The 27,402-nt window shown below is 43.9% G+C and overlaps 1 protein-coding gene and 1 long non-coding RNA gene across 5 annotated transcripts in view; one reads left to right on the top strand and one right to left on the bottom strand.

The window, feature by feature from the left end:
* The window catches only part of LOC115512085, a 32,054-nt gene extending 21,736 nt beyond the window's left edge, over positions 1-10,318 (bottom strand). The window contains exon 1 of the long non-coding RNA XR_003968276.1: positions 9,873-10,318. This is a non-coding gene — a long non-coding RNA (uncharacterized LOC115512085). The remainder of the gene's footprint in view (positions 1-9,872) is intronic.
* A 274-nt stretch (positions 10,319-10,592) lies between these two features.
* MFAP3L (microfibril associated protein 3 like) overlaps positions 10,593-27,402 on the top strand; it is a 68,691-nt gene continuing 51,881 nt past the window's right edge. For 3 of the 4 annotated variants that reach the window (XM_030312756.1, XM_030312759.1, XM_032592878.1), the window contains exon 1: positions 10,975-11,330. The gene's annotated coding sequence lies outside the window, so the exon portion shown is untranslated. Of the gene's footprint in view, positions 10,661-10,974; positions 11,331-27,402 lie in introns of those variants that run through there. The other variant, XM_030312757.1, reaches the window with a different exon arrangement.

The following is a 27,402-nucleotide window of genomic DNA, read 5'->3' on the forward strand; positions in this document are numbered from 1 at the left end:
CCTTGGTTCAGCTTTGATCACCCAGTTTCCTTAAGCAGGTTACAGAGTCCTGCATGGCACTTAAATTAGTAAGGATATCATTAAAGGAAAGGCTAAGAAATGTACGGTGCACTCACACAAATGGAACAGAAATAAAACATTATTAATGACCGACCTCAGTCATTTAATCAACTTCAGACTGCCCACCAGGCTGCACATTTTTCTTTAAATGATGACAAGTTGTGCTGATCCATTATGCCTCATCAATCTGCCTTGTGACCATCTTAAAACATTGGACAGACTCCTCTAGAAACCAGTACAAGGTGAAATCAAATTCCAAACATAAATGATATCTTGGTTTCACTGGCATGCTGTAGTATGCTGTTATCTGAGAGCAGTAACCAACCAAACAGGCCTTCAACAAACAGTTCAAACTGGCTCAAAACTTCTCTGTGCCAGCCTCGCTCCAACATGGCTTAAGCATGGAGCTGTGGCAACTCGCAAATTATTTCACTGAATCAAAGAATTGCCATGGACTTCACTTCACAAAACTCCTACTTATAGGACAAAAGGCACTGGAGCTTCTGACTTTAGCATCTGATCCTTATTAGATACAGAAAATGTGACTCCTTATTATGTTTAATCCTCATAGCATTATGCATCTCTTAGACATTATAGTTACAGAGGTTTGATATTAAGACAGAATGGCATCAATCTTGTGGTCAAGCAGCAACCCTTACGTGTCTCCCCTCTAGACTCCATTCACCTGGGAATTTGCTGGGTATCTTCCAAACAGATGGATCTGACACCCAGATAGCTGTATAGAGACTTTCCTTTCATCCCTTCTTTTTGGAAATAGATTATATACTCAAACAGGTATGTTAAATATTATGGTCAATGTAAGAAATTTTCTAGATTAATTTTTACTATATACTAATTTCTGAACCTGGATGTACAAGAGAAGCCACATCCCCAAATGTCAACTTGCTTCTAACCAAATAATCATTCTTTATTTTTTTTTAGGCAAACAACTATTCAGAATGAATTCGTTGCCTTTTTCTCCATATACCTCTTTTCCTAATGGAGACTAGTTTATTTGAAAACTGTATAAGTCATTATTAAGTTCATATTTTATTCAACAGACATTTAGCAAGCACCTACTATGTATAGACTAATACTGTGGATGCAGGCTGCAAGAACATGAGATGTGGCCTCTATCCTCAGGAGTTTTAATTAGTTTGGGTACATAGGCAATGCATGTTAAATGTAGCTTGCACAATAAAACAGTTTTAATGTTGTACCAGATAAAAATGAAATCACTTAATTTGATGTTTAGGAAAATTCTTTGGACTGATTAAAAACATAAAATTCATTATATTTTTATTGTTGCTGATATGTATTCTTGCTGTAAGCCTGTCACTGAAAATTCATTCATCATGCTTAATGGTTTTATTAATCTTCCACTATAAATAACTCATGGGATAAGAGTCACTCTCCAATTTGTTTTATAGCTTACCAAAAAAAAAAAAAAAGTCACCCTAGTTCTTTTGTAAATGAACTGTCACTATAAATTATGCAATGTCCCTGAATTGTAGACAAATCTGGCATATTTGTTTTATAATAAATTAAAATGCATGCATTAGACTTGATTTTTCCTCTTACCGCAATATTAGTTTCACTGATCCAAAATATTACATCTAATTCATTCTAAAACTCATGAATTATATGGCTAATTTATTGTGATGAAATTAAGAGTAAATCATACTGAAACTGAAAAAACATTATTCAACTTACCATGTCATCATATGTGTGCTGGTGATCCACAGTCACCTTAATGTTTAGGATGATACACCTTGACAGTTAATGCAACAAATAGAAAATAATCTCACTCTAAAACTATCAATATGCATTTACAGATATTAAAGGTAATTATTCCATTAAAAAGTTGCATTCAGTTGATAAGAGCATAAAGTGAAGATATATATACTCCCTTCTCAAACCCCTGTTTCTAGGGCACTTAGGTGGCTCAGTCGGTTGAGCATCCAACTCTTGGTTTCGGCTGAGGTCATGATCTCACCATCATGAGATCGAGCCCTGAGTCTGGCTCCTCGCTGGGCATGGACCCTGCTTGGGATTCTCTCTCTCTCCTGCTCTCTCTGCCTCTCTCCCACGCATACACGTGCACGTGTGTGTGCTCTCTCTCAAAATAAATAAATAAACTTAAAAAAAAAATCCTGTTTTCTATCACTCCATGGCCCCACCTCTAGACCTTCCAAGGAACTCACAGCTCTAAACTACAAGTCCAGATCGAGCTGCAGCTCTGAGAGTCCTACTGGCATTTGAGGAGCTCTGAGGAAATCCCTAGGGGTGATCCACTGGATGCTAGATATCTTTAATAGGACTGAGTCAGGTGTAACAGTGCCTTAGCACTAAAAACTAGCAGGGCATCAGCCCATGCTTGGTAAAGCAGAGCTGATAAGAGGATGGTGGGGAGTCATATCAGCCCCAACACCAAGCTTCCACCTGGTATCACTATAACGGATTGGGAGATAGCAGGGAGGAGGATTAAGAGCAGTGGCAAATGACTTCTAACTACATTCTTTTATCATCCTCAACCCTGATGACAGAAGGTAAATGCAAGCAAAAATAAGACAGGGACCAGGAAAGAGCTGGAGCAGGAAGCAGGATACAACACTCCTGATCCAGGGTAACCTTGAGCACCCAGAAGATCCCCAGGACCCTGTGCTTTTAGACTTCAGCCTCTTGGCCCCCTTAGCACTGCCTGAAGAAAGATCCACTTAGACTAAGGCCTTTTCCTACAGGAAATGAGACGCTGGCGGAGCCAGGGGTTGGGGAAAGCTGAGGACGTTGAGCAAGGGAAGCCTAAGAAGGGATCTGATAATACATCAGCCTCTCTGAAGCTGCCGATACTACTCTCTTCATATGGTTTCTTAACAATTTAAATGCATTTGTAAGTAGATCTCAAATTTAAAAAGGTACATTTTTGTACTAAATGCAGGCATCAAAGAGTCAGTGACCCTTGAACTGGGTAACTTCTGCATTCCTGATTTGCCTGTCATATCTATCACATTTTGAATATTTTAGGTTAGTTAACAATTTAAGGGAAACCTATGCCTGAGCCAGAATCTTATAAGAAATCAATGAGTTCAAACATTGAAGCATGTGATCTTTGGGGACCATCCTGGAAGTCGGGAAACAGGGATGCTGTTGGACAGCTGCAGCCTAGCTCCTCTCTGAGGAGTCTCTTGGATTCTTCCCTTATGGGCTTGGGCTCCTCATTTCCCCATTAGTCTTCTCATGACTCTTCCCACAATATTATGAAAGGCAGGCAAAGAACACTCTCAAGAAAAATAGTGTGACGGTAAATACAAGCAAAAATAAGAGACAGACAGAAATCCAAATTAAGACCTCTGTAAGCAAAACACCCTAGTCCCCAAAGTTCCTAGTACTAGTCCGTAGTTGTAGTATGTAGGAACTTCAAAATACCAGACCTCAAGCTATAAAATGAACTTACAGCAGGGAGAGGGAGTGTGACTTTCCCCTGGATGACTATTTTGGTGCTCTTTTTTAACACTAACACCTTCAGAAATCTCGTTCATTCTCTGGCTTTTCCAGTACCCTTAGGAGTGGGGGCCCAGGGCCAGGTAAATTACAGGCTGGTAAAGGGCTCACGGATGACAGGGAGCTGCTCTAGGTGAACTCATTATCTACCCTGTCTCTTATGAGCAATAAGCAATAGTAGACTTTTAATGTGATTAAATGTCATATTCATGTAACAGTAGAAGACTCCTAAAGACAGGCTGGGTATTCCCCCTTTCAAGCTTAGTCCATCTTCAGTAATTAGTGCTATGGACCAAAGCACACACACAGAATTATAAATCACTGAAATCAATCACATCAAGACAGATCTGCAGAGTCCTTTTATACTCCACTCTATCTTCTCCCTGTCATTGTTAGGCAATGTCATTATGCTTATTAATGACACTTAGCTGTATCTCTGAGCCACCTCACCCTACATCCTACCTTCTACCCTTACGAGCACCAAATCGTAATTTCTGCTCAGTTTAAGAAAATCGGCCCATTTAGTTCATAAATATAGTCACAAAATTCCTCCAGTTTTATGGATGGTTAATTTCAAAATCATGCCACCTTTAAAATTCCTATGAAAGCAAAAATGAAGACTCCTTGAAACTAATAGCAGAAATGCTATTACATATAATTAATAGCAGGAATTATGATAGGGAACCCATAAACTATGATGCTGAAAAATCAGCCACTAACTGTTCCTTAGTAACTTTCTCCTTCAAAATGCTCATGCTTTCAGCCATATACTCATTCACAATTTATTAGCAGCCTTGCCTTTCTGCCAGCTGACCCAAATCAAAAAGAAACATGCTGATGACATTCCTGAAACACATCATCAGAAAGAAAAGCAGAATCAATATCATACAGACTGAGAGGCTAAAATCTGAATGGCATTTCAGACCAGCCAAACAACTGATGGTATTTGTATTTTAAAGTGCCTGCCTCCAAAATACTCCAATGTGCAGTTCTAACACCAATATCCAGCATGCAACTTAACAAAATTTATTGGCATCTATTATATGGCAGAAACTATACTGGATTAGGTTGAAAAGACTTACTAAAGAGAAGTTTCAAAGCTCATATATGCCTGAAAAGCAGGTGGTCCAAATGGGAAACCTATTCCCTTAGCCAGATAACCACAGTTATGTCATAACCCCAACACTATCCTTAAGAGGAAAAAAAAAAAAAAAACTATTCATAAGCACACGCATCCATGGTGGAGAATGAACCAAACACAGTGGTTCCATTAATTACATATAGAAGTTGTATTTACTATTTGAAAGAGGGAAGGCAGGATCACATTGAAGGTTAGCACACTGAGCTGCATCCTTGTGATGGGAAAGAACAGTTTCAATCTGTTAGAAAACTTTATTCCAAGAGTTGGCTCAAACCACCATTGTAACATCATAAAAAGTAAATTTTAGGGCCCTCTCAGCCCTGAGCCGTGGTGACAATTCACTTGTAGACATCCAGAGCCTTCACGTTCCCCACTATGGAGCCTCTCAGGGAAAGGCCTGAGCTTTGGATGACAGCTCCTTGCTTTATGGAAACCTGGCCCAGCAGAGGGGAAGACCCCAAGAAAGGAAACCAGATCTCCATAGAATGAGGGGCTTCTAAGCTTTCCAGTGTCCTTCAAATCTTACCAAATGAAAGCTAGCTCTTTCTACCTACTGCTGGGCTGGCATCTTATTCCCCCCATTCTTGGTGCTGTAAGTACCGTAAGCCCCCACAGAGAGCTAATACTTCCCTCTCCTCCACCTCATCCTCTGTCCTCTCTGCCCCAGCCACAGCTTGGGGCTTCTTCCCAGCCTTTGCCCTCACAGAAGTCCCTGTATCCACACGGAGACTTTTGGTGTCCCATTTAACCACAAGACAAAAAGAAAAAATATAGGATTTCCTTCCCTTCCCTCTGAACTCTAGTATATTTGCTACTCAAGAGAGAGATGCATGAAAATCACCAGAACGGAGATGGACAATTACTTTCAAAATTTATTTTGGATTTCTCATTGCACAGACTTATCAGGTTATTCCAGTTGGGGTCACAGTGATGCTCCAGAGGCTCACCTGGGCTTGAGAGCCCTTGGTGCCTGAGCAGCATTCTGAAGCTGGTACTGTGACCTCCCCGTCAAGTGTTGGGGACAAAGGATTGTCCTCGTAGGACTCCTGGAAAATATGTTGGCTTCCTTTGGATGTTTGCTTTCCCACTTGTCAGACAGTGATTTGTTCATTTGATAACTTGGGTCACCCAACACCAATCTCCTCCACCCTATCGTTGGAAAGTGAAGGTTTGGCCTTCCTTCCTTCCCAAGGAAAATGTAAGCTGGAAGAACAAAACTTCATGCTATGCACAAAACAGAACTTTTCCAGAATCCAAGAGAGAGGCACTTGTGAAGTCAAGTTTTTACAAAGGGGTCTCCCTAGGACTCACGCCATGGCCCCAGTCAGCCTTTCCTTTTCACACCTCTCTTACCAAGGAGTTCCCTCTTCTCACCTTCCTGTGCAAATATCCATCCACCTTTCAGAAAGCTCCTACACAGAGGTGGTGATTTCTAGATTCATCTCTTCTCTGGCCAATAATTCATTTCCTTAAATGGGAGTCATTGTCCACAAGGAAGCCCTGGGGGGGGGGGTGGGAGGCTCGACTACAATGCCCATTAATGTCCCAGGCTGGCAAACTGTCCAGGAAGGCAGGGCTTCAGTATTGTCTCACAGGGAGGTCCAGGAAGGGTGTGACCCTATAAGTTGGAGCTTCTGCTCCCTGTGAGTAGCAGGCACGCCATCTGCTGCCCTGATTTTTGCAGCTGGCTAACTGGTTAGACCACACACATGCACACACACCTCCAAAGGACCAACACAAATACTCAGTCTAAACCCACGATGAGGAAGAAAATATTTTTCTAATATTCATTCAGACTTCTCAGGAAGCTTCCCTCTCCTTGGCCAGCAAATCACAAGACTGTGGGGAGACATATTTGTTTTCTTTCATCCCTTCTGCTGGCCCCTCCCTAATTGCATCCTTTCAGACTCCCAGGAACAAGGAAAAAGCCTAATGTAGGTTCATAAACCTCTTATTGTCTCTTCCAGGAAGGGGACAAGGTCAGACCTTCTGCTGTCCCAGTCACCCTTTGTCAAAGAAGGCCGAATTGAGGGAAGAGGTGCTGGAGAATAATACCTACATGGTCATCTGGCCTACATGGTCACCAAGTAAAACCCCTGTGGTTCAACACACAGAAAACCAAGAAGCTACTTTGCTACGTACTCTTCTATATTCTCCAGATTCTAAGTCAAGGCTATTTAATAAGCACAAATATGGACAACACTTTTTTAAATGGACCAATTCCCTTCCCACTCACATATATCTCTCCGCCAAAGAAAACCAATACTGGGGATACTTGAAGTTCTGGACTGACAGTTATTACATGATGTAGAACTACAGTTCTCAAATACAGTGTCTGGAATCCCCTTCAGGGCTTGCTAAAATTGCTGCCCCATAGACCATTCTATCCAGGAGGTCTGTAATATGTTCCTCATCCCGTGGAGGGTTCTGAAGCCAGTGGTCAGTCCCTTCCATAAGTTAGCTGTAGGAGCTCTGGGAAGACAATGGGAACTGGTAGAACCATAAAAATTATGTTCATTCCTAAAGGGTTAATCTGCTTTCCAGAGGTGCCATACTTTCAACAGAAAAAAAATAAACAAAATCTATTCTAAGGACTAACTATATAATTAGAGGATTATAACAACCCCAGGGAGGGAAACACAATGATAGAGAACAATGGAATTTGTGGATTAATTAGCAATACAATGCTGAGCTTTCAGCAGTTACAGACTGATAATACAAGAAAATCAGATTGGCTCACAAAACGCTTCCTGATTTCCGAAGCCGGTAAAAAATTCACTGGGTTTAAGGTCAAATCTGAAATCTTGCTTATATTGCTCAAAAAAACATAACCATTCAGCAGGTTGTATGTGATGTGACTTTGTTCTGGTACTTTTTCTTTGCATTCCATTTACAATATTCGGGAAGAATTTTAAAAATTAATGAACTTTAAATATCGCAAGGGTACAAACGTCTATCATTCATTTGTTAAGTAAAATGTTACTAAAAACTGAACATAAGGATACAAAGATGGTTGAGACAAGCCCTTGCTGTCACATTGCCTACAATGTAGTGGAGAAGTTGAAAAAAAAATAATAAGTCAAGGTTAGGTATCAAAATGAAGACAAAGTATATGATACAGGTGAAGTATTCAGGATGAAGTCATCTTGTGGAGGTCACAGGGGAGTCAGCCTGAACTGGACCTTGAAGGCTTAACAGTTGCCAAGGGGTGAACAAGAGGAAAGAAGAAACAAAAGAACTAAAAGAACATGGAGGCAGGAATTCCCATAGCAAATAGGTTGCATCCACTAGGATATGGGACATGAGGAGACACTGGCTGGAGACTAATCTGGAGAGGGAATCAGGGGCCAGTTCATGCTTAAAACTTTATCCTGAAGGCACTATGAATCAATTTAAGATTTTTAGCAGATATGCTGAAATATAATTTGCTTAAAAGGAAAAGTCTGAGGAGGCAAGAAGGCTAGATTGGAGGCAACACAGAGACAGAGAACCCATTTAGAAGGGATGACGGACCCGAGAAGGCAATGCAGGTGGAGGGTATGTCTAAGGGCAGTGATTCACTGGATGACAGAGGAAAGGCAGATGGGTGAATCTAGGATAGCATTCATTTTTATGGGGCACACACCAGTAGCCAAGTTAGGACATTTAAGTAGAAGAATAACTACAGCTCATAAGTTCTGTTTTGAGACGTATTTGGCTCAAGTTTCCCGAGGGTCATAGCAATTAAGATTGGTAGATGACATATAAAGGTCTGAACACAGGGAGATTTGGAGAGGAATATAATGTTAGGAGTAAAGATAATATTCAAAATATTAATAACCAGTAGAGACAAATAGTGAGGCATAGATACTGACCAATCAGAGCAGGTACCTGATGGACCAGAAACAATTGGACAATCAACAGCTACCATGGCCCTATATGCACACACCAACTGAATACCACCTTGGCACTGACAGTCATAGCACTGGATGAGCACCCTTAGGGAGAGCCGAAGAGAAGAGGGCATAGGACAGAAAACTTACAATGGAGTGGTCCAAAGGAAAAGAACCTGGAGAAAGAAGAGGAGAAGGAACAGTCAGAAAAGTATTAAAACCAAGAAAGGTTTGTGTCATGGAAGACTGGGGACCAGGAAGCTTCATTTGTTCCCCCATCTGAATAGCAGTATGGACTGTTAAAGAGATGTCCTACCCATCTTTTCCCCAGCCAGACTATTTGTGGTGTGGATGTCTATAGGGATCAACAGCAGTGCTCAGAAGGTACCAGCAACAATGGAGTCTCAAAGTTCAGGGATAAGGGTGACCCCAGCACAAGTTAGAGTCTAGGGGGAGACAGTGAGGTTCTTCCTAGGAGTGACCTTCCACCTAAAGACGGTGCCTCCCATCAGGCCAAAGCTGAACCAGAGCTGGATGAGAGGGAAAGGTTGAGATGAAGCCAACCCTTAGTGAGGGTATTTCCCACTCTCAAACCAAACATCACCTGCCTATCTTTCTCCTCCTCAGATAGAAAACAGAAAACAGAAAAGTATCCCACTCCCCCACCTGGGCTTACTGCAAGGTTCTCTCTGGGTTCTTGAGTTTATTCACCACAAGCCTGTAAAATCTCTTCCCTGTTATCCCTCTGCACTTCAGTGTTCTCTTCTGCAACAGAGGATTCAGAGCAAGTTTCCCACACTTGCCTCAAGCCTATCTAAGACAGCAAGAGAGTATTCTGCAGATTCTCTGAGAATTTGAAAAGAGGTGGACAGGAGAGTCAGAGGGAACAAAGAATTGTCCAAAGGGGGGGGGAATATAATCCTGCGGAATTATTTGAAAGTGAGGACAAACATTAAATCTTTGATAAAACAAGTGAGAATTTAGGGTTCTACTACAAATGTAAAGAGTTCTTATTAAATACGTGAAAAAAGGTTTACACTTCTCTAAAGAAAGATGGGTTGAAAAGTTCTTAGAGCTAAAATATGTGATTATTGGAGATGCCATAAAGCTAATGTTAAAATATGATTTCTAATTTCAATCTTTTAGGGAAAAATCAGGCTTTGAGTGACTTATAAGCCAGATCCCACGCACCCTGCCCCCGCCTCCCAATTCAGCCTGGGTAGGGGCTACGTGTCCAGGTGTCAAGGCAATATCTCCCCCTCCCCCCCCCCCCCCCCCGCTTGCACCCGCCTCCTGACCTTCGAGGTCGTGACTAGCGAGCGCAGCTACATCAACCTTGGGCAACGAGATGCAGCCGCGTGCGGCATTCTGGCACTGTTCTGAGCATGCTCAGTCGAGTCCTGACCCACTTTGCAGGTCCGAGCTCCGGGCAGGGGGTCGGAGGTGCTACTTTGTTTCGTTCGCCAAGGACAGAGTGAAGAAGGAGGGAGATTGAGAGTTGCTTAAAGACGCCTCTCTCCTGTCAGCAGTCCCTGACCCGGCGGCGGAACATGCCCAGTCTGGCTACAAGAGCCACGGGGAACGTCAGTGTTGAAAATCCACCTCTCCTTGTTTTCGCAGCAGCCGAAGGAGAAGGGGGCGGTACTGGAGTAAAAGGATCGAGGTGAGGCGTGGCCAAGGGGGCGGGCCGAAAGGAGCCGGGGAGGAGGAGCCTGGCCCAGCCCCCAGAAATTGTCTCCCTCAAGTCTAAAAAGAAAACGAGGAGGGCGGGGGGCGCTGCCTACGTCGCAGGGTCGTGCCGCCGAAGTTCTGCAGGCGTTACTCACAAATAATTTTAGAATAACATACCTTCTTTAAAAAGCACCATATCGTTCATTAGAGAAAACATAGAAACCTACAAATAATCGAAAATGAGGAACATTTAAAATCCCTGGAACCCCACCTCTCAGAAGCCACCAGTGAACGTCCTGCTGTGTTTTCTTCCAGCTTCTTCAGTATGGGCTTTAGAACTGACAGCAGAGTCACCCGGGGAGACAAGCGAAGCTTTTAATTGCAAAGTGGCTTGACACGTGGCCTTGGAGACACGGTAAGTTCAGGGGCTGGACGTTGGCTCTCTCCGGTATCCCAGGATGGGATCCTAGGAAACCTGTTCCCGGGTGTCCCTAAACAACAAGGCGACGCGACGCTCAGAAAAGTTGCGCTGGAAGCCCTGGGAGCGCCCTGCCCCCTGACAATTATCAGTCACGCTGCCCAAGCACCACAGCGTCGGAAATAAGTGCCCTCGGCTCCAGCAACACCCAAGACGTGCTTGAGCGGGGCCCCGGGGCCGGCGGAGTCCCACCCCGGGAGGCTGCGCAAACTGAATGAGGGACTCCGCGCCCCCAGCCGGCCCCACTCCTCTGCGGGCGTGTCCCGCGGCTCCCACAGGTTCACCCGGCGCCGCCAGCTCCGCCCCGCGCCGGTGGCTGCAGCGAAAACCCGGCGGCGACACCCCGCCTGGCCCCGCGCCTCCGCGCCGGCCGGCGAGCCGCACTGGGCATGCTCGGCACCGGCCGGCTCCGGCTCCTGTAGGTGGGAAGCTCCGCACTCTCGGCCGCCCGCGGCGCAGCCCGCATCGCTGCCAGGCGCTGGCGGAGGCGGCTCGCCCGCAGTCGGTGCTGCCGGGCGTCGGGCGCGGGGCGCGGAGCGGCGACAGCTCGCAGGCTGGCCATGGCGAGAGGCGCACGGCGGCCACCTGAGTGGCGCGGCGGCGTCAGGTTAGCAGGGGCGCCGGGACAGCATGGGGCGACTGGGCGCGGGTGGCAGGGAGCCCCGCACGGGGTGGGCGGCCGGGTCGCTGCGGACGCTGGGGCCGCGGAACTTTCGGGCGCTTAGGCTGGCGAAGCCCAAGGCGTAGGCTGCGCACTGGAGGCGCCGCCAGGTCCCAGAAGCGGGCTCATGGGGGGTCGCAGGATGCTTCGAGATCCGTGCGGGGCGGGACCCCGGGGGCCGGTGGGTTGGGAACAGCCACCTCTTGGGCTTGTGCCATAATCTTCCTACGGTGAGGAGCGCGGTGTCTACAGTGTGCTGCCGAGGAGCCTCCCAAACCTCCGGGGCAACTGGAACGCCAAGCAGCGGTGGGGGCCTTCGCCAGACTCCAGATCGCTTGGGTCACCGTGCCTCAGTTTCCCCGGGACGGGGGTAGGGTGTACTGTCCCGTGGCCGGGAGGCCCGGAGTTTGGGTTCTGCGCCCAGAGCCGAGAGAGTGCCGCGTCCTGATGCTGCAGGAGTGCGGGAAGCTGTGGGTGCAGCAAGCCGCCGCCTCGCGACTGGAGCTCTCGGAGTTTGTCGCATTTGACTCCATAGCAAGTTGACATCGAATTGCTTCATGGCGTGGAATGGGGAAACGTGCTTCGTTGGTTTAAAAAAAAAAAAAAAGTAATTGCAAAGCCTATTTATTTTAAGCTCGACCATTAACTTGCCTTCGCCTCCAAAAACAACTTGAGCTTGCAAGTTGCAAGATTTATAAAGCAAGCCAGCAAAAAAGGAAGAATGTTTGTAGGTCCATTATCTGCTCACGCTGTAGAAAATAATCTATTATGGTTGAATTGTCCTTGTTTTTAAGGATACTTGGTAGCAGAAAAGTTTGGTTACAGTGGCAGTCTTTATTTTGCGTTATCTTAGCTTATATTAAGAACTTGGAAATCTAGCGTTGGAGAAGCTCAGTGTTTTTTGTAAAGGTTTCTCACTTTTGCTTCTAGATGAAACACATTTTTTTTTTCAGTTGCTACTATGCTGAACATAGTAAGATTGTTCAGGATGAAATGAAAGATGGAAAAAGATTTATATTAGGAAAAGAGAACGTTAGAACGATGCGGTTCTACTGGCGTTTTACAGAAAAATGCGGTTTGTAGATCCCACTGGAGTTTCTACTGTTGGTTCTTCCTAAAACAGTTGGTACCATTACCACTCTTTGGATTATTGGATTTAATAGGAGCAAGGTAAACAATTCTTGTTCTAGTGGGAAACAGTTCTACCTCTAAGGCTATATTCTCAAGCCTATTTTCATAAGTACCACTTAGTAGGTTCAGTTGTTTTCTTTATTAAGCTTATAATAAAATTTGTTTGCATTCTTGACAGACCTTAATATGCTTTGGAGGTGCATTGACTGTTCATTGGTTTGTGAATAGCCTTTAATGTTTGTTTTGGCCTGAGATGGCTCCAGCTCTAATTCCAGATACTCTGAGTGATTTCCCCAGTGGGCTTTATGCTTTTGCCTATACATAAGCAAGATTTAAGAACAGGGAAGGCTTGAAATGTCCAGACAACAATAGCAATATGATTAGTATTTCTACCAATTTCCTCCATTTTAGCCAAAGAGTTTGGCTGGTGGTGTTCATTGCTCCTAAATGTACTTCTAAATACATTCATAGAAAAATTTAGAAGGTTGAAAGAAAACAGCGCAAATATTGAGAATTGTACTTCCCTTTTCTATAAAAATGCATCACATTTAAAGTCTGCCATGAAGTACTGAGTATATGTGCAACTTACCCAGTACACAGGTTGTGTTCTCTGGCTGCATTCCCCAATGGAAGTTGGTCATGTCTCCCCTTAGCCTTGGGCTCTTCTTGACCTAGAGGAAGCAGCAAGGTTTCAGTTTTCCTCTTGGTGAATGTAAGCTCTAATGCAGATCAGTAGGACTCTTCTGGATCCAAACATCTCATTTTTTCAAGGTTAGAAAAAACAATGAAATTTAACAAGAGGCACGTTGAAACACTGCTTCTGGCTTCAGGGATTCCACCAGAGGATGGAGTCCCCTAAACTAAAATGAACACAGCTGAAAGGAGTTAGGTTGAAGAGGGGTCTTATTAACGAAGAAAATGAAGGGTTTTACTAATGAAGAAAAAAAATAGGAGGGTAGACTTTGTATTCCAATCAGGAAACAGGTGATAATTGCTTCTTTTTTGTCCCTGTTGGGTTCTTCCAGCTAAACTGTTAGGCACGTCATTTTTCATTTTATTTCCATGTCTTCAGATTTCTATACTGTACTGTGTTGTTAGTGACATTGGAGATTCACAGCAAACTATTGGCCTTTAAAAATAGATATCCCTCTCCCCTCCTCCCCACCCCCCCCCCAGTTGGTTCAGTCGGTTAGGCATCCGACTTCGGCTCAGGTCATGATCTCACCGTTTGTGGGTTCGAGCCCTGCATCAGGCTCAGTGCTAACAGCTCGGAGCCTGGAGCCTGCTTCGGATTCTGTGTCTCCCTCTCTCTCTGCTCCTCCCCATTCACGCTCTCTGTCTCTCAAAAAATAAATAAAACATTTAAAAAAAATAGATATCCCCCCATTCGTGTGACCATAATTTATTCAACCTCTCATTTGGCTTGCGATTTAAATAATTGAGGCTATTTCAGCTTTGCTTAATTGGAGCTTTTTGTTCTTTTTTTTTAACGCAAGAGCTTCCAGATACTGAAATACCAAATAAATATTGTGGCAAAGTTGCTTTTAACCTCCAACGTAGTACAGTCAGATTTGTTAGACGAGTGTCATTTTTTTGGAATTCAGAAATCACTCGGATAGCATCACTTCCCTAACCTGACCAAGCACTGGGGGTGCAGCTTGCCCTTTTCCATCCATGCCCAGGAAGACACTAAAAATTTAACATGTTGTGATCCATGGCAATTCACATTAAAGTTAGAAATATCCCTAGATGCAAATGGTTTAAGTTTGCTACAGTGCCTCCCTGGAATGGTTAAAGGATTAAGGGGTTTGGTTGATGATGTGATAAGACCCAGTTCAGGGGCGCCTGGGTGGCGCAGTCAGTTAAGCGTCCGACTTCAGCCAGGTCACGATCTCGCGGTCCGTGAGTTCGAGCCCTGCGTCGGGCTCTGGGCTGATGGCTCGGAGCCTGGAGCCTGTTTCGGATTCTGTGTCTCCCTCTCTCTCTGCCCCTCCCCCGTTCATGCTCTGTCTCTCTCTGTCCCAAAAATAAATAAATGTTGAAAAAAAAATTTAAAAAAAAATAAAAATAAAAATAAAAAAAGACCCAGTTCAGAGCTGTCAGAACTAGTTTCTAAGCTGTACTCCAAACATACTGTCTTGCCTCTGCCTCCACCCAAGGTCTTCACTCATTAAAATATAACATTCATTTTTCTTCCCCACAGCCTTTAATAGGTAGGCCCCGGGGGCTGCAGAAACAAATAAGACTTAGTGACTCAGAATCTAGTCAGAGACACATACTAGAGGACAAATAAACTCTAGTGTGAGGTAAGTGCTTCAGGAAGAGGTATTTGTACATGCGACTGAGGAGACCAGAGAAATGAGCTTCTTGGGTTGGAGGAAGAGAGGCCCCCACGAAAATAGTGACATTTCCACAGGAGCTTAAGGAATTCCTGAGGAATTTGGGTGGAAGTCTTCCAAGCAGACACATGAACTCTACAGGCAGAGGGAATACCAGTATGGTAATTGGAATAATGCCCCCCCCCCTAAGCTGTCCACTCTGGGACCTTGCAGATGTGATTAAGTTGAAGCTTTTGAGATGGAGAGATTATCTGGATCATTCGGGAGGCCCAGTGTAATCACAAGAGTCTGTATGGGTGGAAGAGGAAAGCAGAAGTCAGTGTCAGAGGGATGCCATGTGCAAAAGATTCAACTGGCCGTTACTGGCTTTCAAGGTGCAAAGGAACCACAAATCAAGAATTCAGCCACCCTCTAAAAGCTGGCAAAGGCAAGGAAACAGATGCTGTTCTAAGGCTTCCAGAAGGAACCCAGCCCTGCCAACTCTCTGATTAGCCTAGTAGGATCCATCTTGAACTTTTAACCCACATAATTGAAAGGTAATACATTTGTATGTTACAGTCACCAAGTTTATTTATAACTTAGTGTCATAGAAAAGAAGAAGACTTGGTATGATGGAATAATGAACAGAGGCAGGAAAAGGAGAATGTAATGGTCCTTTCGTGGTGAAGTTGATGCCATGCAGGGGAGTTTGGATTTTATCCTATTACATACAGATAAATAATGGGACACCAGCTAAGCATTTTTAAACAGGAACATGCAAGAACAGACTACTGCCAGATTTATCTTCCTAAAAAAGCAATGTATGGCTAAACCCCGAGTTTCATACAGCCATTTAACAAAGGTGTCTAGCCAAAGGTGGTCAGTGACAGATATCGGGAAGTAGCGTGTTCTGTAATTTACTTCTCTGAATTGACCTACAATGGCATTTGTGTGTGTGTGTGTGTGTGTGTGTGTGTGTGTGTGTGTGTGTGTGAAATCATTAGCTTAAGAAACTTTCGTTCAGTCTGTAATGGAAGGTCCTAAAGGTAAAAAGCAGAAGGGCTAAGTCACATTTTAACTACTTTGTTTCCGCCCATTTTCCTCTTAGCAGACCACTGCTCTGCTGGCTGTGTACCATGCAGACACAAACAGAGGACTAGGAAAGCTCAAGTCTAATGCAGTGAACTTGAGATGATGTACTGTCTCAAGTCACCTGGGCCAGCTCTGACCAGTTGCTAGTAGCTTGTGGGGTGTTGTGGGCTTTTGCAGGCTTAGCGGGAAAATGGCCATGTTTGGCCATGTTTCACAGTGTTTGTCATGGGCTCCATATTGGCCAGGGTATGGATGATAGTATGATCCTAGATGACCGAACTTCTGTGTTAAAAATATAAGAAATTCAGTCATTCCTTCCAAGCATATTTATTTATTCACTCTCTCTTAAGTACAAGGGCTTAATTTCTGTCATATAAAAACTTCTAGTCTGGTTCAGTTGACATCTCTATGTGTCTAGAAAACCTAAACTGAAGAAATCCACCTTAGTGTTACAAGAGTGGCTCTGAATTCAAACTAAACTATATGTTAGAAAAAAATTGATAAGAGGGGGTGCCTGGGTGGCTCATTTGGTTTGGTGTCCAACTTCAGCTCAGGTCATGATCTCACAGTCTGGGGTTCGGGCCCCACGTCGGGCTCTGTGCTGACAGCTCAGAGCCTGGAACCTGCTTCAGATTTTGTGTCTTCCTCTCTCTCTCTCTTTCTCTCTCTCTCTGTCTCTCTCTGCCGCTGCCCCGCTTGCACTCTCTCTGTCTCAAAAATAAATAAACATTAAAAAAAACTTTTTTTAAGGAAAAAAATTGATAAGAGAAAAATACACGTTTCAGATAACATGGTAAGGGAAAACAGTGGGCTGGCAAAATCTGAAACTGGAAACAGTAAGACTTGATTAAGAATTATCTTAATAGGGGCGCCTGGGTGGCGCAGTCAGTTAAGCGTCCGACTTCAGCCAGGTCACGATCTCGCGCTCCGTGAGTTCGAGCCCCGCGTCAGGCTCTGGGCTGATGGCTCAGAGCCTGGAGCCTGCTTCTGATTCTGTGTCTCCCTCTCTCTCTGCCCCTCCCCCGTTCATGCTCTGTCTCTCTCTGTCCCAAAAATAAATAAACGTTGAAAAAAAAAATTAAAAAAAAAAAAAGAATTATCTTAATAAAAACAAAACTGTGTCTATATTGTGTAGCCTCCATTTGCATAACTTTATAAGATTTTTACCCACATGTCCTTATACAATGATGTGATAATTATCGTTTACCACTGTAAAGGACTAGCTCAGTGCAAACCATTCCCTCTTTCTTGAATCTCTTCTGCCTTGGTCTCTAGGATACAAGCCCCTAGTTTTCTCCGTGCTTTTTAAATTTTTTTTTATTTCTCTTTCCCTGAGGGTTTGTCTTTCTTTTCTCCAAATTATAACCTTGGTCTTTTCGTCTTGTGGTTTTCTATGTTCTTTCTGGGTGATTTATTTTCCCTCGTGACTGTACCACTGGCCCATACACCAATATCTCCAAATCTGTATCTTCAGAAGTTTCTCTCATCCACTCATTAATTAATTCATCAATCCATTCAACAAATACTGATGACCTGAGAGTTTATCTAATTTTGGGACAGATGTGCACAAAAATAATTGCAGAAAAAATATGAAGGTATGGGTAAAGGTCAGTGAAAACAGGGGTGTCCAGGGCTATCTGGGGTGAGTCCTGGAGGGATCTTGAACCAAGACTTGAAAACCAAGTTGGGGTTTGCCAGATGTGCAAGGATATGAAAGTATGGCCAGCTGGAGGCACAGAGGTGCTGTGGGGAATACAAGAAGCTCAGGAAAGGGGAGGGCCAGGGGAAACTCCAGAGGTGCAGTTAAAGAGTGGATAGGAGTCAGATCATGAAGGATCATGTATGTCCTTTCGAGGACATTAGTTTTATACTGCTGACAAACACATCGAATATGTTTTAAGTCAGATCTTTTATAGTCAGCTGATTTCAGCAACAACATAGAATGTGGATCGGAGGCAGGTGAGACTAAAGGCAGGTCAGTGAGGAAGGAGTCTGCTAGGGTGGTGCCTGTCAGAGATGATGAGCACATAAACCTGGGACAAACCAGGGATGTGATAGTCATGTGGGCAGGGAAAGAAAGGAGGCATCTGAAGCAGCTCCCACATGATTGCATTATCTGTGTCAAGTACCGCAGAAGTGTGGGAAGGCATACTGTCTCAAGGGTTCTCCTGCTGAGCACCAGACTTTGCAGGACCAGAGGGACTGACTGCCACTGCGTGTGTTTAACCAGAGAGACCTAAAGCCGCAGAGGAGCAGGAAAGCCCAAACGCAGAGCTATGTGTGAAGGAAGAAATCAGAATTTCTTTGCAGGGCACGTACTTTGTAAGGGAGGCATCAGAGAAAGAAGAAATTGATTCCCTGATGGTTCATCAGCTTCTGGGCAGAAGGATTTGGGGATGCTAATGAGACTGAAACCATGTTGACATGTTGACGTGGGGTAGACTTCCCTAATTCTGCATTGGAAGGCAACTGTCTTAGAGGCTGGGCTGAAGCTGACTCTGTAATCCATGCAAAAGAGGAAGTTTGCTGAGCAGGTGTTTAAATTTAATTCAAGATCTTTCCCTTCCATTGAGGATTTGAGTTGGCTGATGGCACCAGGAAGAGTGGAAGGGAAAGCTGGGTGCTCCTTAAGGAAATAAATGGGATGGAATAAAGTGCTCCAGAATTACCCATTGATGGGTCCCTTCTGGTTCAGGACTGGAGGGCCCAGACTGGGGATAATTCACATCATTCTCATCAGCTCATTAAAGCAGCCCCTCTCCTAGAGAAGATGGGATGTTCTGTTCCGGGGTCTACACCTTTCTGTACCCTTTTGGAACTAGCAAGAGCTCTATAATATTTGTGAGAGTGGGAACCATCTGAAGTTGACCAGTTAATTCCTTTCTTCTCAGTGGCCAAGCTCCCCCGTAAAGAAGTAAGTAGATGTTTAGGGACTATGTTTTCTTAAAGATGCAAAACCCACTTTCCCTGGTCCTCAGTGTGGGGATGTATTTGCCTAAAGACTGCATTAGTGTTTGGCTCTCAGTTTCACCCAGGACTTCCTTCTGGGTCTTCACACCCCAGGATGGCCATGGGAGGGATCAAACATCTGGTAACGATGGAGCTTTCTTGCTTCTCAGCTGCTATTGTTAACTTCACTTAGTCGATTTCTGCCTCCCTACCAAAGCCAGGTACTGGGCTGTACTGCTGATACTAATCATGCCTGTACTTCTGTTCTTGCCCTCTCCCCACCCACCTTTTTGCCATGCCCAATATCAGTCCCAGGTCAGAGGGAAGTCTTTTTTTTTTTCCTTCAAGGTTTGAACAACCCTAGATTACTTGCTTTTGTTAGACCTCCCAAAGATAACCTAGTTTTCTCCATCTTAAAACACTTTTGAGGACCTTGAAGTTAATTGCCAGAAAACATTTGCGTATTACCAATACTTTACTGAGGGCAGAACATTACTCCTTGTGCAACTGAACCCTGGACCTATAGTGTATTTTTGCTTCCTTCCTGCCCTCCCAGGGCAGCTCATCCCTGTCTCCATGCTCTGGCTGTCTCCTCTTTCACTTGTGTTTAGATTTACCTTGTAAGTAATGGATCAACTGTCCCAGAGCCCTCATTATCATTTTTCCTAATCAGACCTAAAGGCCCCTTTTTAATATAATTTCTGGAGGAGCACCCTAATATCCGAGTTCTCGAGATGGGGATGCACATCAGATCCATTGCATGAGCCTTGTGAAAACATACTATAGCATTGATTTTTGTTTTTAATTGGCATGCCATGTTTATTTCCATTGCTGTTTGTCTAAACTAAGCCATTACTCCTGCTGAGAAAACTGTCCTGTCTCCTTTTTTCATCCTGCAGGATTTGACCAACCCCAGGGAACATTCTGTGACCTTTCCAGCTGCCCCTCCTCTGAATTTCTGTGGTATTTACCCAGTTTAGTGCTTAATTATATATTGCTTTGTATGCAAGAATCACCAAGATTCTGAGCACCATTAGGGTAAAGAACTGGCCTTTAAATTTTTTTAAATCCCCACAGCAATTGGTACTAAACTGATAATAGTGGCCTCATAAATACTTTGAGTTCAGCTTATTGATATTACCGGCCCCTAATTTTTTATCACTTAGATGAATCTGACTGCAGAGGTGAGAAATCATTAAGGACATCTGGCAAGTGTGCTCAGGGCCTCTTTCCGTCAAAGCTGAGAGAATGGCAAAGCTTTCTTCAGAAGTCCCGTGTGGCAGTCAATGAATCCGTATTTTCAACTTTCTTCTGTTTTTTTTGTTTGCCGCGCTCTTAATAACAAATCAAATTGAGTTTGAATTACAGGATCTCTCCCGATCTGTTTTTCACTAAGATCCAGTTCTTAGTGTCTATGAAACACACTTGGCATACGTGATTCACAGAAATAATTCATTATGCAATTCCACTTTGTGTTAATAAGCTGGTAAAGGAGGAAGGAGGAAAAGCTTTTTTAACCACCTTCTTCAGTTATTGAGCATATTTTTTCAAATAGATGAAATTTTACTCTGCTGAAAGAAGAAACCCCGGGTAATCCAGTTCCTACACTGTGAATTTGAATGGACTTAATCAAACAAATGGAGAGATAAGAAGTGAGGGATGGTTTCGACATTTTGAGGTATAAATTAAGTTGGTGTTTGCTTTTCATCTCCATAATAAAAAGTGTGTATTTCAGGCATAGAAAATAGTCCCCAGAGGGGCACCAGGGTGGCTCAGTCAGTTAAGCCATGACTTCAGCTCAGGTCATGATCTCAGGGTTCATGGGTTCGAGCCCCACATGGGGCTCTGAGCTGTCAGCTGAGCCTGGAGCCTGCTTCAGATTCTGTGTCTCCCTCTGTCTCTGTCCCTCTTCTGCCCACGCTCACTCTCTCTCTCTCTTTCTTTCTCAAAAATAAACATTAAAAAATTAAAAAAAAAAAAACAGTCTCCAGATACATTACTCATGTCAGACAGTGACTCCAAGTCCTCTGACAGACCAGATTCCCTCAGCCTCTGCTCATAGGCTGTGTTTGGAGCAGCTCAGCCTCTCAGGGCTCTGTGTAAGGAAGGATGTGTTTCTGAAGACTGACCGACCTTTAGAGAAATATTGGTTTATATTTTAAAGTCAGTTTCATGGTGAGGAATAGACCTAGTTACCCACAATTTCTAAGAATGGGTAGAGGGGTGCCTGGCTGGCTCAGTTGGTTTAAGCATCTGACTCTTAAGTTTTGTTTTTTTTTTTTTTTTTTAATGTTTATTTATTCTTGAGAGAGAGCATGAGCGAGGGAAGGGCAGAGCAAGAGAGGGACACAGAATCTGAAGCAGGCCCTAGGCTCTGAGCTGTCAGCCCAGAGCCCAATGCGGGGCTAGAACTCACAGCCTGTGAGATCATGACCTGAGCTGAAGTCGGATGCTTAACCAACTGAGCCACCCAGGCGCCCCACGTCTGACTCTTGATAGTGACTCAGGTCATGATCTCATGGTTCATGAGTTTGAGTCCCACGGTGGGTTCTGTGCTGATGGCATGGAGCCTGCTTGGGATTCTCTCTCTCTCTCTCTCTCTCTCTCTGTCTCTCTCTCTCTCTCTGACCCTCCCCTGCTCGTGCTCTCTCTCTGTCTCTGTCAAAGTAAAATAAACTTAAAAAAAAAAAAAGAAGAAATGGGTGGAATTTGCAGGAAATGCAGGGCAAATGTAGATGCCCAGTAAGTTAGTAATATGTCTAAATGAGAGGGCACATAACTAGTATAAATTAACTCAGCAGATCTCCAAGCCCTTGCTATGAGCAAAGCATGTTTTCAGACACAGGGGTGCGACAGTGAACAATGTCAAACACAGAAGCCTGTCCAACCAGGAGCTCACATCTTAGTAGGAGCAGACACGTGCATACATACAGGGTAGTTAATGGTTTGAAGAAAAAGGTAGGGTAAAGGTGACAAGGAGTGATGGGGGTAGGGGCAGAGCACACTAATTTTTGTAAGATGACCAGGGAGGGCCTTGCTGATGAGGTGGCACTTGAGAAAGAAAATGTATGGAGTGCACGTTGCAGGCATCCTAGGGACTTGTTTCAGACAGAAGGAACAGTAAGGGCAAGGGTTCCGTATACCTGGCACGTTCCAGGATTAGCAGGGCCCCGTGTGGCTGGCAGGGAGTGAGAGAGGGGTGGAGAGGTCAGAAATGAAGATTGCAAGGCTGCTAGGAGTCCAATATTGTAGAGGCTCTGGGAAGGCCTTCTCTGGCTATTACTTGAATGAAGAACCCTTGGAAATGTACATGGTAATAACTTAAAAAGTGTTCATGTTTCACTCTAATTTTTTTTGAAGCTTCCCCATGCACAGATTGTTAGTAGTCATTTAAAAAGTGGCAGTGGCAGGGTGGTGGGGGGAGTAATGAATGCCTGGTTTCTAGGGCAGTCAATATATATTTGAGCACAATCACATTTTGTTGTGGTGGAATTTTCATGATAAAGATTATACCCCCAAATTGCAAGAGCACATAGAAGACTTTTCTATAGTGAATTATCAAGTGAAATGAAGATTTCAAGGCCCTAGATGGGGACTCTGGTCTACCTCAACCAGCCCCCCCCCCCCAAGTGGTATAGCCCTACAGGAGTCTGAGCTGATTCTCAGCAGTGTGGGAAGGGTGTGGTTGGAAGACTCAAAGGCCCTGGGAGCTTGAGTCTGTTTCTTTTTCATTATATTGCTTAGGATGTGAGAAACACTCAAGAAGTCACATTCCCGACGGAGAACAAGTTACCGTGTGATATATGACACACAAGCTGGTATCTGAGCCGTCACCAAGTCACAAATGGCATGGCAATCACAATTCTTTGCCCTGATTGAATTCTCTGCGGTGGGATCTTCATCGAACACAAACACTCCTTGCTCTTTCCCTCTTCTCTCCACCGCTCATCATTCCATCTCTTGGCCAGCCCCAGTCCCACTCGCGGTTGTCATGGTCATAGAATGGTAGACAGGAAGGGACCTAAGAGGCAGGTCAGAAGCTCAGAGGGATCAGCTGACTCCCAGAGGTCATCTAATGGCAAAACTGAGGAAAGGAGTTTGTGGGTTTTAATCAATCCTAAAGTGCTTAACTGGTGCGTGCTTCACACCTCACCCCAAAGTTTCCGTTCTCAACCTTAACCGCAGGGCCCATCCCGTTTCTTATCCTAGGAACCTAATTTGCATTTCTAATTTGGATTTCTAATTTCTAATCCTAGGAACCCCTTTGCTCAGTATGGGCAAAGTTATGATCTCAGTTCTCTGGCTACCAGGAGACCAATGGGAAGAGGCTATCACTTGGACACTGGATGTATTCCTATTAGACATCACTCTGTGTCTTAGTTGGGTCCTATTAATGCTATCCTTCACACTCATAGTAAGTGAAATAGCTTTATCATTGGCTGTCCAAGCACAGCATCATCAGCCACGCTTTGTAAATATCATGTCTATGGAAAACTGCCCACAAGTGCATTACATTTGGCCAGGTGGGAAGCTGTCTCTGTACCATCAAGTGGGGAAACTGAGAAAGGTGCTTTCACCATCAAGGCCTTAAGAGTTTGCAAAGTATACCAGAATCCACAAGAAAATGTAATTGTTTGCAATTGCCTCTAAGTGTATATCCTATTTAGGAAAGCCCGGTAAGAAGATTGCCTCCTGATTGATGCAACAGCGTGCTGTGCAGGCTGCATGGGGACATGTGTCTGCTGCCTCTGTTCAGGTGGAGTGCTGGCCAGCCTGGATCTGCAAGCAGGCGGCGAGGGGTCAGCACCTTGATAAAGTATCTCCCTGGTACCATGGATCCCCTGGTCAGTTTTCCAGGCCAGAGAAAGCGTTCGCACTCATCGATGTGTCCGGGCTACCAGATGCCCATCAGCCCCTGCCTGGCTTCTCTCTAGCTTAATATACTAATATATCAGGAACTTCTGAGGAAATGGGCTTGAGACGAAATGAAAACAAGAATTGAAAGTTGGCAGAAATAGTGCTATAGATTAGCAGTGACATAAATTAATTGTACTAGAAAGAAAATAGGAAATCTCTGTATATACACACTCCAAGTGAGTAGGGAAAATATTTTGAAAGGATACATTTTTTTAAAGGGAGAAGATACTGGAAAAAGTAGTGACAGGGACAGGAAGAAAAAGACAGAAACAGGTGCTTCTAAACCAGCTTTGGGCTTTATATGTGTATAAAATCTGATAATGAGTGTGTCAGAGGTTGAAAAAAACAATGCCAAGACAGTGTCTTAAACCTTTCATCGGCGTTGTAACGTGTTTTTGGTATTGGGCTGGTAGCACAAAGGCACCAGCCACCAGTGCATCTGTCCTATTTGTATTCATCTCCCAGGTTGGGTTTATTCCCTGGACCATCAGATTTTGGAGGAAATATCTCTCTGATCAACTAAGGATTTGCATTCATTGGGCCCAAAACTGTTTTAGCCTATTCACTTAGAATGAGAATTTGAAGAAACTAAATATTCACTGAAGCATCAGTAAACTCTTCCAAAAGATATACTGTGATTAGAATAGCGCTCAATGCAGGTCTCGACCACTGGGACAAGTCAAGCAGTGCCTTTTTGGAACCAAGAGACTGTGAGGTCATTCAGGCCCGTTCTGGGCATGAGCTTTTTATCCTGGTTCTGAGCCACTCAATCGTGTGACCCTGGGCAGTCGCTCATCCTTTCTGGGCCTCCCTCATCTTGTATAAAGGAAAACCTTTATAAAAAGACATCTAAGTTTTTCCAGCTCTAATATTCTAGTGATGTGAACAAATATGTATGATAGACCCGTTTCTATCTTGCCTAATCGTATCTGTGTAGGAAAACCTTTACTGTAGTTCTTTCCCTCGTCCTCTTTTTTTAAACATTATATTTCCGAGAACTTTATTTTATATCAGCCTTGCTTTTAATCAGAAAAACATACACATAGGAAAATTGTGATGAAGATCCAAGAGTGGTTTCTTAACGTTGCGCACCACCAAAAATAAAGTGTTACAAAGATGGCATCTCTCGGCATAGAGTTCATTTTCAGGTTTGGAAAACTGTGATTTAAAACAGATCAGTTTTTGAAAAGTATGTGCCTTTGGTGTATAGAAAAAATAACAAAGCATAAAATCCTGTAGAGGCCTTATCATTAGTGCAGTTGATAAGACAGGATTGAGACCTTTTTGTTCTAGCTCCTTCTGAATTGTTCCAGTGAGCTTAAAGAGCTCATCTGGTGGCTATTCACAGCAGTCCGGCAAGTCAGGGTATGTATCTTGTTCTACCCAGTAAGTAGCTGTAAATTATCCTAATGCCACGCAGTTAATAGACAAAGGGTGTGCCAAGAATGCCATGAAGCCTCTTGTCTCTTTTTCCTTCCAGGGGCCGGCCGCTTTCATGAGACAGCCTTACTTCTTCCCATGATATGCAGCCGTGTAGCTCTCAGTTTGTGACAGTTCGTAAATTTAAGTATCACTGCTGTCGCTTGCCTTCACAGACCTTCCATCAGCCAGGACTTGCAAGGCCAGGAGAGAGAGAAGGCAGGAGGAGAGGTTAGTGGAACAGGCAAGGGCCACCACAGGCTCCGCTCAGCCACACGGCCAGCAGACAGGCCTTCATCCAAGTGTAAAAGCGACCGGGCATTGCAGCCCCAGGGAGTTGTTGGTTGAAATTCCTAACTCGTGTGTTCATGTGGATTCCACACGCAGTGCCAGGCACTGGTTCTTAGCAAACGAAACACTCCTTTCTTCAGAGAGCTGTTGGTGTGACCATAGGCACTGTTACTCCACAGGGCTGGGGGTTACTTTCACCTGCTGTGTAGTCAGGCAGTCATTCAGTCCCGTACTTTCTAATTCCTGTACTTCCTTTGGATCTGCCCACGTCTTTCCTTCCCCACTGCTTTTAGTCCATGGCCCTATTCTTTCTGTCCTTCCTGGATATTATAGTAGGCCCCTAGCCACCTCTCCATCATCAGCCACACTCTGAGCAAAGTGATCTTTCTAAATACAGAACTGGCCATGTCACTTCCCCCTTCCAAAACCTGTGAGTGCACCCCATCCGTGGTATTACATACCGTTCCCTTCATTATTTGGACCAGCCGACCTTCCCCCTGCTGCATACCACCAAGAGGTACCTAATTCCTTGTATTTCCCCAGTTGTGCCAGGTTCTCTCCGTTCAGCATTTCCTTGAATATGCTCTTCCTCCTTTTTGGGTCAGCTTCTCTCCTTGGCCTACTTAGTGAATTCTTCTTTGATTAAACTAAAGGGCCACTTCTTATAGATTATTCTTCCTGGCCCTTCCAGACCACTTGGGTCTCCTCTCTTGTACCCCAACAGATCTTTGACCTCTCTCCGATGGGGCAATTATCACATTGTCTTTAACTGTTGCCAATTTCTCTTTTCCCCCACTAGATTTGCGGATGACAGGGGGTAAGGACTGTGTCTTAACTTTGTATTTCACATCCCTAGCAGTGTGCCTGGCACAGAAAAATTTCTCCATTAATGTGTATTGATTTGGATTTAACTGACCTGTCTGGGTGCTTCTAAAAGTAACCCAAAGACAGTGTTCTTACATACTTTCATGTAATGATCACATTTGCCACCTGAGTCGGGAATTATCTTTGTGTTATTACAGGCATCAAGGATCTCTACACAAATAGATTTTAGACCATTCATAAGGAAGAAACAAAGACAGGATGAATCTTTTTGCAATATGACTGGATGGACATTGAGATAAAACTTAGTGGATTTAGCACTTAAATGATTTGATCCTGGACAGTAGTAATTGCTACAGGAACATTCTTTTTCTACAAATGGTTTGGACTTTTTGACTTTGGATTCTCATAGTCCATACTCAGACACTACCTTAACTACCTAAAAACTCAGTATATGTTGATCTTTAAAAAAAGTTAGGGGAGTCCAAAATTGGGCCATAACCAAAATGGCCTCAGTTGGCTACCAGTTTTAAAAAGTTATTGTTTATGATGTAATGAGTATATTAGTGTCCCTCTTCACTTCACATGAAGTTGGGATTTCTTCTTGCTTCATGAGTAGAAACCTGTCAAGAGTGTGCTTTAAACTAAAAGGCAGCCTTCGTGCCTATGGCCTCATTTGTGTACAAATGAAAAAAGTGATAACTCTCAGTAGATGTTGTTACAAAATCCAGTTATGTAACTATAAAATTACTCATCGTAGTTGATGAGGAAATGCCAGCGTGAACAGTGCCAAGAAAAAACAATAATGTATATTCATTTAGTCCAAAACACCCTTAAACAAGGGGCCCTTTTCCTCCCAACTCCAGAAATACATGGTCAATAGTCATGTTTTATTATAGGTGAAGAAACAAAAATAAGATCCAACAGAGCATTTTATTACACGTTTTTAAGATGAAGTACAATCGGGAAGTAGGGAAGAGGTTGAATTAAAAAAGGACATTAGATGTTTGCTAAATATTTTCTCTTTTGTTTTATTTATAGAACATAAGTATTCTATGAAAGTTTTCCCAAAGGCCATG

Source organism: Lynx canadensis, chromosome B1 (assembly GCF_007474595.2).
Source record: "Lynx canadensis isolate LIC74 chromosome B1, mLynCan4.pri.v2, whole genome shotgun sequence".
Taxonomy (NCBI): Eukaryota; Metazoa; Chordata; class Mammalia; order Carnivora; family Felidae; genus Lynx; species Lynx canadensis.